Raw genomic sequence first — 10,884 nt, forward strand, 5'->3', positions numbered from 1 at the left:
AGTGGACACAAAAATAAATGGGTTAAAATGCATTTACTTCAACAGGTTAGAAAAATAAATCTGGAGTTTAAAATAATGGTTAAATCAAAAAATCAATTGAGATAGTATGATGAGATAATATGATATTTATTGAACAGTTAAAGTGTGCTTAGAGTTTTGCCTTGTTCAAGAGGGAGATAAGACACCAAAAATCTTTTAGACTTTGAAACATTTATTGTTAAATGTATATGATAAAACTTTAGCATAATCATGAATAGAAAACAATATCAATATATAGCTTCCAGATCCACAAAGGGGAAAAAATATGGAATGTAGAAAACCTTACCAAACTAAGAGAAGGCAGGGAAGAAGAAAAAATGAGGAAGAACAAAGGAAGATAAAAAGAAAATTCTAAATAAACTGGAAGAAGTCAATAAAAAATTAGAGTACCCACAATAAACATAATTATATTAAATATATCTACTAAAAATCAGAGATTATCAGATTAGAATTTTTAAAGTATCCAGTTGCACACTTTTTTCAAAAGACACACAAGAGCCAAACCATACAGAACTTGGAAATAAATAAATGATAAGGGATATACCTCAAAATATTAACCAAAAGAAAGACGGTCTCACATTTACAATAGCAGACAAGTGTAATTTAGGGCAATACATATTAAAAGGGATTAAGAGAACTATATAATGATAAAAGAAACTCTTGGTCAAAAAAAAAAAAAAAAAAACTTAACAATCATGAACCTATAGGCTCCAGAGAACATAACCATGAAACCTCAACGTGGTAAAGCAAAAACTGAGATGATTTCAAAACGTACAATCATGGTAGGAGATCTAAATTCACATCTTACAAATCTTATTATTGCTTAGGCAACAGAGTTAGACCTCACTACAATAAAACAAACCAACCAGCAAAGAAACAAAACTTACCAAAATCATAAAAGATATAACCTCAAACTGATGTGCCCTTTGCTCAAAATTCAACAATAGAGGACATGTATTCTTTTTTTAAAAAATATTTTGAACACTTAAATAATTTACGTAAATGGACATAATAAGTCACACAAAAGAGGTGTCAACAAATTTGTGACAATTAATTAACATATAGATACGTCTTCTAATCACAGTGGGATTCAATTTTTTGAAAAATAGTTAAAAAAAAGAAAGTTTTCTCCTAAGAAACTTACATGTTAAAGAGAAATCACAATGGAATTATATATCAAAGCTTAGCAACATAAATAAAGCCATATTTTGATGGGAAATTTATAACTGTACAATTCATTAATTAAACAAAAGAGAGCTAGTGATGTAGCTCAGTGATAGAGCACTTACCTAGCATCCTAAGACCCTGAATAAAAATACATATATATATATATATATATATATATATATAGAGAGAGAGAGAGAGAGAGAGAGAGAGGGAGTTAAGTGTTTCAATCTAGAAGCAAGGAAAACAACAGATTAAGCTTGAAAAAATCAGAACAAAATTAAAAGTTCAAAAATTAATGGAAAACAGAAACAATAAATAGAACAAACAAATCCAGAAGTTGAGTATTTGAAATGACTATTAAGATAGATAAAGCTCTAGCAAGACTGCTCTGGAAAATGAGAAAAAAATTCAATAAATATTAAGAATTGAAAAGAAAACATAACCCAAGTATAGATACAATCAGGATGAAAAAAATTGTTAAAAAATAGAGTGAGCAACTTTATAATCAACTTAATGCCATTAAGTGACAATAATACTTGTTTTTTGAAAAGTGGATTTTTGAAATTAATTGAAGATAATTTATTAGAAAATCGAGATCAAACAATAACACATGAAGAAACTGACTCATTACTCCAAATCTCCACATTAAAAACACGGAGCATAGGTGGCTTTCTAGGAATGTTTTATTGACCCCCATAGAACAGCCAACCCCATGTTATACAAACTGTTTTATAGTGTAAAAGAAGGGGGAAAGTTGTTCAATTTATGAGACTGTCATAAACTTGATACCAAACATAAGAATATAACTGTAGACGATGCTATTACAAGGACAGGTGAAAATTCCTAAATAAAATATTACCAGATATGATGTGTGTGTGTGTGTGTGTGTGTGTGTTTTAAAAAACTTTCTTGTAGAATTTATTTAAAGCAACAATGGGGGTGCTGCAATTGTGGCTCAGTGGTAGAATACCTGCCTCACATGTCTGAGGCACTGGGTTTGATCCTCAGCACCACCTAAAAATGAATGAATAAGTAAATAAATAAGTGAAATAAAGGTATTGTGCCCCAAAAAAATTTAAAAAAAAAGCAAGAATGATCTAACATCAGAAATGACTGACAGAATATATTAGAGAAAAAGATTAAAATACAAAATGTTAATGATCATCTTACATAGATGCAGAAAAATCATTTGATGAATCTATGTCTCCTCCATTATTAACAAAATAAAATAAAACAAAAAACTCTTAGCAAACAAAGAATAGGAAGGAATTTCCTTAACTTTATAAGGAATCTATTACTAATAAATTTATGGACATCACATCTAAAATAAAACCTGAGATGCATATTCATGAAATTCAGAAAAAAGACAAAGATACCTACTATCACCTGTTACCCAATATCATTCCAGAAATCCTATCAGTGCAATGAGAAATGAGGAATAAGAACTGGAAAGGGAACAGACAAAGCTACCTTTCTTTAAAGATAATGAGATTGTTAATACAAAAAAGAAATCATTGTGTAGGGAAGTCATTATAAGTAATAAGTTTGCTGAATATAATATCATCAATATATCAAAGTCAACAGCATTCTGCATACACTAGAGAAAACAAATTAGAAGGGATCAGAGAGTGAAATGGTAGCTGGAAGGGAGGTCATATGGAAGGAGAATTTTTCAAGATAGGAATCTACTTGAGCACTTTGTATACTAATGAGAATTATCCATGGAGCAGAAGAAACTGCTGGAGGGGTGGATGACCTTGGGAACAAAATCCTGGGGACATCAAGAGAGGATGGCATCCAGCACAAGCAGAGGGAGTTGCCTTTAATGGAAGGGAAGACATACTAGGTTATAGTTTTACAGATGTCACATCTGGAGTTGAGGAAGTTCCTGTCTGGTTATTTCTGTTCTCTCAAAGAGACTTGAGTTGACATCATCAGCTAAGAACAGATAATCACTGGAGGTCTGAGGGGGAGGAGATGTAACCAGTGCTCTTAGAAAAGTTAAAATGAACTTACTAGGGAAGCAGCGTAGCCTATTTGAGCATTTGAGGACTAAGTTGTGGATGTAAAACGTAATCAGTCAATTGAGTTGAATTATTTTCTCTGTTATTCTTAAAACTGCTTTAGGGCCATTGCAGCCTAAACCAGTAGATGGGTTTAATCCGATATTGGTGATATCTAAGTAGGTTTAGCATGAGAGAGAGGGACAAAGAGGTGTAAGAGCTCAGTAGTAATGAACTGTAGAGTTGATTATGGATATAGAAAAAAATAAAGGCATGAGAGAAGGTGATAAATAAAACAAAATAATGAAAAATCATAAGAAGAAGTAAATCAACTTAACTGATTGGAGGTCTTATTATAAGGGCCCAGGAATTGCTGGAGGAGGGGGGCTGGAAGGGGGAAACGTCATTGCTGGGGGGACACCTGAAATCTAGGCCTGAAAGATGGCGTGACAGGCAGAGGCTGTGCCTTTTCATGTGGCTGAGAAATGAGTGGCAGAAATGGGTGGAAATGAGGAGGTCCAGGAGAGCAAGGTGCTAAAGGACCCCAAATAATGACAACACAGGGGTGAAAAAGCAAGGTGAGTTAGAGCCCAAGTGTTCAACAACCGAGGAACAGAGAGACCAATGTGACAGCAACCGACGTGGGAGAGGGTCACCTGGTCTGCAGGGAGGGGCAACCAAGTAGCCATGGTTTTTGTCTTTGTTTTGATATTTTGGTACTGGGAATTGAACCTGAGGGTGCTTACCCACTGAGCCTCATCCCCAGCCCTTTTTTATATTTTATTTTGAGACAGGGTCTCACTAAGTTGCTGAGGCTGGCTCTGAACTCCTAAATTGCTGAGAATAGCCATGGTTTGTAAAGGATAAAGGAGGAAGCCTGGTGTGGTGACACACGCCTGTAATCCCAGTTATTTATATTTCAAAATCAAAATAAAAAGGGATAGGGATGTAGCCCTGCGGTAAACGGCTTGCCTAGCATATGCAGGGTCCTGGGTTTGATCTAAGCTGTACCACCAAAAATTAAAAATGAAAATAAATAAATAAATAAATAAATAAAATAAAAATATATACATATATACGCACACACATACACATTTATATATGTATGTATAATATTGTACACACACATAAAAGGGTCTGGAAGTAGCAGGAGGAAGGGTCTAGAAATAGCAGGAGGAAGCTAGTCTCTACTTCAGGCTCTGGGATAGACAACGAGAGAAAACCCAGCTCCAGTTTTGAGTGCTGTGGGGAAAACCAAATCCTCAGGGCCAGTCAGGTTTGAGTTAAGGCTTGAAGACCAACAGAATGTTTGAAGAGGATAAAGGATTTAGGATTTAGAGGATTTCCAGAAAGCTCAGTGGAGTGGGTGGATAAGGGGTCAGAGAGCAGTGATACCACCAACATTGTTTATAGAGTCTCCCCCGCTAGAATGTAAACCCCCCAAGGGTGGAGATCTCTGTCTGTTTTGCTCACTGATCTATCTCAAGGACTGGAACAGTGCCTGGAACACTGAGAAAGCTCAATAAATATTTTTAAATTGAATAATAGTAACTAATATTTATTGAGCACTAATGTGCCAGAGATATTACTAAGTGCTTTATAGGTTTTGTTTTCTGTTTGTTTGTAGAGCTGAGGACAGAACCCCGGGGCCTCACTCTCTAGCTTTGGCTCGGCTGTACAGCCTCTGCATCCTTACCCTTCTTCCTATGGTTGGAGGATCTGCAGAGCAATCTCAGGGTAAGAGCTCAGGTGATAGCTCAGGTAAAGGCTCTGGAGATGACTGAAGTTAAAAATTTAAACAATAACCCAGCTGCTCAGGAGGCCGAGGCAGGAGGATCATGAGTTCAAAGCCAGCCTCAGTGACTCAGCGAGGCCCTAAAGTAACTCACTGAGACCCTGTCTCTAAATAAACTATTAAAAAGGGCTGGGGATATGGCTCCGTGGTTAAGCACCCCTGGGTTCAATCCTTCCTAGCTGCCCCCTCCCCAGCATTTAAACAATAATTATTAACATTGACTTCAAAAGTTAGTCTAAAAGTCAGTCTGGGGTATTTTCTGCTCCAGTGTCCTACATTCTTGCACCTCTGTCCTGGTGATCAGGTACTCTCTGCCATCAGCTCCCAGGTCTTTTTACTTCCATCCCCCACATCTTCATCCCCTGCATATCTCCCTTCTTTGTTATTTTCTAGTTCCCACATGTCCTCACCCAGACACCTGGCGAGCCTTCTGCCCTTTTCCACTAACTTCTCTCAAGGGCAGTAGGTGCATTGTAACCTAATTTCTAAGCATGTGATATTGACACATCGATCTAACAGCAGCCCTTGGAAGCACCCCGCTGACTCATTTTTATATTGATTCCAACTGCAATCTCATTCTGGGAGCGCCCTTTGAAGTGCTGGGATTCTGCTGGCCATTTTATGAACAGCTCATACTATTAAGTGAAAGACTAAATGAATGTTCCAACATTCCAGGAAAACCCAGAGAGAAAATGAATATGTGTAACTGGGTGGAGGAAGCCTGGGCTGGTGCCACTGCTTCAGTGTTGAGTCTCTGTGTCATTTCCCTTAGTGAGTTGTGCTCTCGCTGCGGTCAGGGCACGTGGAAGGTCTCAACAGCGCTTAGTAAGCTGGCCTGAAGGCCAGCACCATGGTTCCCTGGTGCCACCATAGCCACCAAGGTCCTCTGGGTGTGTGCAACAGTGATACCTCTGGCCAATATGAGCCAAAGGGAGTTTAAAAGAAGAATGGAGAGCGCCCGCAGGATTAAGGGAAGGTTGGAAAATCAGTCTTAGAAATATGTAGAAAGCAAGCGAACTTCTAGAAGCTAAGAAGCAAGAACCATATCAAAGGTCAAAAGTCTCTGGTTAGGACACTTCACCTGGATGGGATGAAATTTCCATCATGTCCACTCTCTTTGTCCCTCTGTTCAAATTCACTTTCTAATGAGGGAGCATCTGATTGGCCCAACATGGATCACAAGCCTGTTTACCAGCAGTGCGCGCAGATTGCATCCTACAGGGAAAAGATAATCCCTCGAGAGAAAATCAAAGTGTTATTAGGAAGGAGAAATGGGCCATCGGCCTTCTGACTCAAGATACAGCCACAAGGCCTAACTGCTGTGTGATAGTAAAGGAGACAGGAGACCTTTTGTGCCTCCAGTCAGGCCATGAACCACTGAAATCCCAGGTTTTGTTTTCGTTTTATTTCCTTTGTAATAGCTTTTTAAGAACAATGTGATGGGACAACCATCCTAATGGACTGGTGGAAGAGAGGGAAAATCCCCCGAAAAGTATTGTCATTTCAGTTCCTCTAGGCTTAGTCTATACCTGGAATTAAAAGAAAGACTTTAGGACTGGGTCTGGGGCTCAGTGGTAGAACACTGGCTTGGCATACATGAGGCCTGGGTTCAAATCCCACAAAAGAAAAAAGAAAGGAAGGAAGGAAGGAAGGAAGGATAGACTTTTAATGAGGTATTTTGAGTGAGACCTTTATACACGTATTCCTTTTGATAAAGTTTGTGTCTATGGAAGTTATTTTCTGAGTCCTCCTTTTTATTTTTCAAGTTATTACTTTCCAGATGCATAATTTTCTCAAGCAAATTTGTTAAAAGAGGTATTCTGGGGGCTGGGGATGTGACTCAAGTGGCAGCGCGCTCGCCTGGCATGCGTGAGGAACTGGGTTGGATCCTCAGCACCACATAAAAAATAAAATAAAGATATTAAAAAACATGTTGAAACAGAAAGATATTTTAAAAAAGAGGTATTCTGTCCCCATTTTATAATGTAGAAACTGATTAATCAAAAACTAATTTATCTAAAGTCACATAGTTATTTATAAAAACAGGCCAAGAGTCAAAACTTCTTCATCACAGACATTTGCTTATTTAAGTTTGAGATCCCAAATTGGGGCCAGTGACACACTTAGATCTTGCTAAAAGAGGTCCTTGTCTTGAGATCCCACACTTAAAGCCCCTCGCTGTGGCCCTTTCTTGTCCCATGGACTAAAATGAAGTGATCACCCAAGCTCATGCTTCTTCCTTTAGACCACACTCTGGGTCCCAGGACCTCAGTCAACATCCTCTCAAACGTGGCCAAATCCATCTGAGTGTGTTCTCCCCGGGCAGTCTGCACGCTTGATGTGTACAGCGCTAATTCAAGAGGCAGGTACGGGGGGGACAGACAGAGCTTGACTTGTAGGCTAAGATATGCCAGACCCCTGGTAATGCAGGATGGAGGCGGGGTAGGGAGAGAAGGGCGGGGGGGCCAGGAGCCTGCTTTCCTCGCATGCTCCATTTCTGTGAACTCCAAGTTATCCCAGAACTCTGACTTCACCCCAGGTTTTTATGCTGCTAGGAAGGCATATATTTTCATTGTAGGTTGAGAGAACATATTTTGTTAACAGTTCATGAGCTTGATTTATACCTTTTAAATATTTAGATATATGATATGTGGGCCTCCATTTGTACTCTGACCCCAGGCCCTCCAAATGTTAGGTGTGGGCTTACATTGGCCAACATATTCTGTTTGGCTAGCACACCGTGTGTGTGTGTGTGTGTGTGTGTGTGTGTGTGTGTGTGTGTGTGTTCTCATCTTGAATCAGTTTCCAGCATTTAACAATTAGAGACTTCATGTAAGAATAGAGATGCCTGGTTTCAAGGAAGGAAGGAAGGAGGGAGCGTTGGGCAGGAAGGAAAGAAGGAAGAGAGGTGTGGGGGTGGGAATCGTGTAATTCGGGGCCTGTCCACCTGAATGGCACGAAGCCACCAGAGCTACCCAGCAACCGCCATTCTAACTAAGACTGGGCGAGTGTTTTCCAATGGGTCATAGTTCCCACCTGTCTCCCTTCACTCATTTGGGTGACCTCTGACCTCTCTGGCCCTTAGGGGCATTGGAGTTTGTCAACCTTATTAAATTCCTTCTTAGCTCTGTCCTTTCTGTTTTTATAAAGCCATCTACTACCACATTTAACAATGGTTTGGGTCTCTTCTCGCCAACTTCCCTCAGAGAAAATTTGGGATTTTATTTTTTTCCTCCGTTAGCTAAAAGTAAGTTCCTAAATTTCAATATGGATTAATGCCTATAATTTTGGCAACTTAGTCCCAAACTTCTGAATCTTGGGGACTCATTAAAACAACAAGAATTTCAAGAGAGCAGTCTCTCTGCGGGATCCTCTCCTTTCACCACGCCATGTGAACTGGAAACCCAACGGGATGGATTTTCTCACTTTGACCCCAGTGAGGGAGGGAGATTTCTGATAATGACAAAGGGCTTTTGTTCAGGTCTGCACCAGGATACATCAACGTGCCCCCACTGCACGGCCCCTTCCTTCTAGGCTCATCTTCCCTTTCTGCCCCAGAAAAGCCCTGAGCCCTTCCTCCACGGGGCCACAGTGCACCCTCCCCCTCTCCCTCCCGCCTCTTGGTCTGGAAAACAGCTTTGCACATTAACCTCCAGGGGCATTCACTGGGTTTCCAGCGGGGTCCCCAGCCCCACAGGCTGCCAAAATAGGCTCTTTACACTCCATAGATGGGAGAGAAAAATCTGCTTGTTCGGTTGCAACTGTCAAGCAAAGGACGTGCTGAGCTCAGATAGAAATAGCAGCAGGGTCAGGGCAGGGCAAGGCCCCAGCATTTCATTAGCTCAGCCCAGCTAAGGGTGATTAAATGCACACAGTGGTCCATGAATGGGGCCGCAGAGGGCAGCCACACAGAGCAGCACAGAAAAATCATTCTTTGGCTGCTGTCAGCTGGCTGAATGGGACTTAATTATTGGGATAATGAGAACTGATTTTCATTGTTTTAATTTGGGGGAAGGAATGAGAAAGGAGGAATTTTTTTTCCCTCCTCTGGATGAAAGGATGCTAAACTGTGGCCTCCTTCGGGGTCCCACATCTTCCAGCCTGCTGTTAGCTAAGACTCCGGAGATTTTTTCTGAAAGTGTTAGCACTGTCTTCACGTTGGTGCTTCCTTCAGGCGCTGTGAGCTGGTGTAAGGGCATGTCTGTGCTGGCATCCGGCCCCAGAAGTCCCACCAAAGCCACGTGCACAGAGAACATCACTTGGACAGTTCTGCCTTGGCTCTGCCCCTTCCCAATGCTTCCAGTCATGAGTGAACCATACCCTGTGCTTTTTAAAACTCCAAGATCTAGAGAGTTCAACTCGTCTTTGCAGGGCAAATATAGAATTCTGAATTATTCGCACGTTATTGGAGGCCCAGACCCTGCCCCAGCTCTGTATGGGTTGTCAGAATTCTTCTAAAGCCAGAACTCTTGGTCAGTTGAGATAAGCTCTGACCCCCCCATGAACCATGAGCGTCATCTCCCCCTCATTCAGTTTGACTCCATTTTCCAAGATCTTGATCTTCATATAGGAATGAGTTATTATTTATTCTCCAACTTGCTCCCTCATTTCTATGGAAATACATAATGACACATCCTCCCAAGAAAGTCAGCTGGTGAGACCTGAATCAGAGAAACACACAAGGGGGCCCTGCTTCAATGTGACTCTGGCTTAACCAGGAGACGGAAGAGAGGGTGGGTGTAGCAGAATGGGTGACACTTTGTAAAGTGACGGAGGCTCATGAGGGCCAACATTGAGTGGAATTTCAACCAAAAGCAAAGAATGGAATTGGGTGATCTCTCTGAGGAAAGAAAACAGACGCTGCTGGATTGAAGAATCCATGTGGGGAGTAAGATTTAGTCACAAAGCAGGCCCAGATGATGTGGAATTGGGAAAGCCAGGCAGAGTGTGCTCTTCTCTGCCCCTGCCCCCAACTCCATCTGTGGTCATAAAAAGTGGTTGTGGTTGCTGTCATTTGTTTTTGTTTTCATTTTTCCCCTCCCAAGTTCTTCAAAGAGATAGGCAGAAAGGAAGAGCCTGTGCCCTCTTTGGTGAAGCACAGAGAAGGAAATGCTCTTTCATGTTTCCAGGTTGTCTTCTCAGGGACAGCTCAAACTTTATCCCCAGGGGACTCAACGGATCCTTTCTCTGCTCAATTCAGTTCAGGCGCTCTCTCTCTCTCTCTCTCTCTCTCTCTCTCTCTCTCTCTCTCTCTCTCGGTAAAGACTGCTTTATTGGTGGCAGTTAGTGCAAGTCAAGAAGAGTTCAGTTACTTATCAGATCACTCACTGGTCTATAGAGAGCTGAATCAAACTGAACCAGGTGATTGCTGAGATGACTGTAGACAGTCCTGCTTCTTGGGAAGTGAGGCAATAGCCAACTGATACAGGGATCTGCCATCCCATCAACTGTGAGCATCATGGCGGCTCTATTCAGCAGGGCATCAGCTGCCCCCACCTTTTAGATGCACTGGAATTCCGTTATCCTCCTGAAACAGCTTTTGTTTCTCTGGAACTTTCTTTTCAAAATGGCTGCATGAAGCAGAGCTGATGGTCCTTTGGTCAATCTGATGGAAACCCAGCAGATTCCCCAGCATCCTGCCTCGCTTACTGCTGCCAACCGTGGCAACAGAACACCAAGAAGGAAAAAGCTCCTCTTTTCTTGAAGCCTGTGACAGGATATAGGTCATACTCCTCCAATGTAGCAACTGGGTTCTTTGTGACAAGGACTAGGTGGTTAAACAGAGCTGGCTATCTCGATTAATGGGCCCACCTGGCTCCTTTCTGAAGAGAAATGCCATCATCCTGCCCAGAAGCCTATGTGCAGGCCTCAGAAACTGTG

At 41.2% G+C, this 10,884-nt stretch overlaps 1 pseudogene; it reads right to left on the reverse strand.

The window, feature by feature from the left end:
• Positions 1-10,351: 10,351 nt before the first annotated feature.
• LOC106144787 (cytochrome c oxidase subunit 7A2, mitochondrial pseudogene) lies at positions 10,352-10,647 on the reverse strand (annotated as a pseudogene).
• Between the last annotated feature and the right edge of the window lie 237 nt (positions 10,648-10,884).

Source organism: Ictidomys tridecemlineatus, chromosome 5, assembly GCF_052094955.1.
Source record: "Ictidomys tridecemlineatus isolate mIctTri1 chromosome 5, mIctTri1.hap1, whole genome shotgun sequence".
NCBI lineage: Eukaryota > Metazoa > Chordata > Mammalia > Rodentia > Sciuridae > Ictidomys > Ictidomys tridecemlineatus.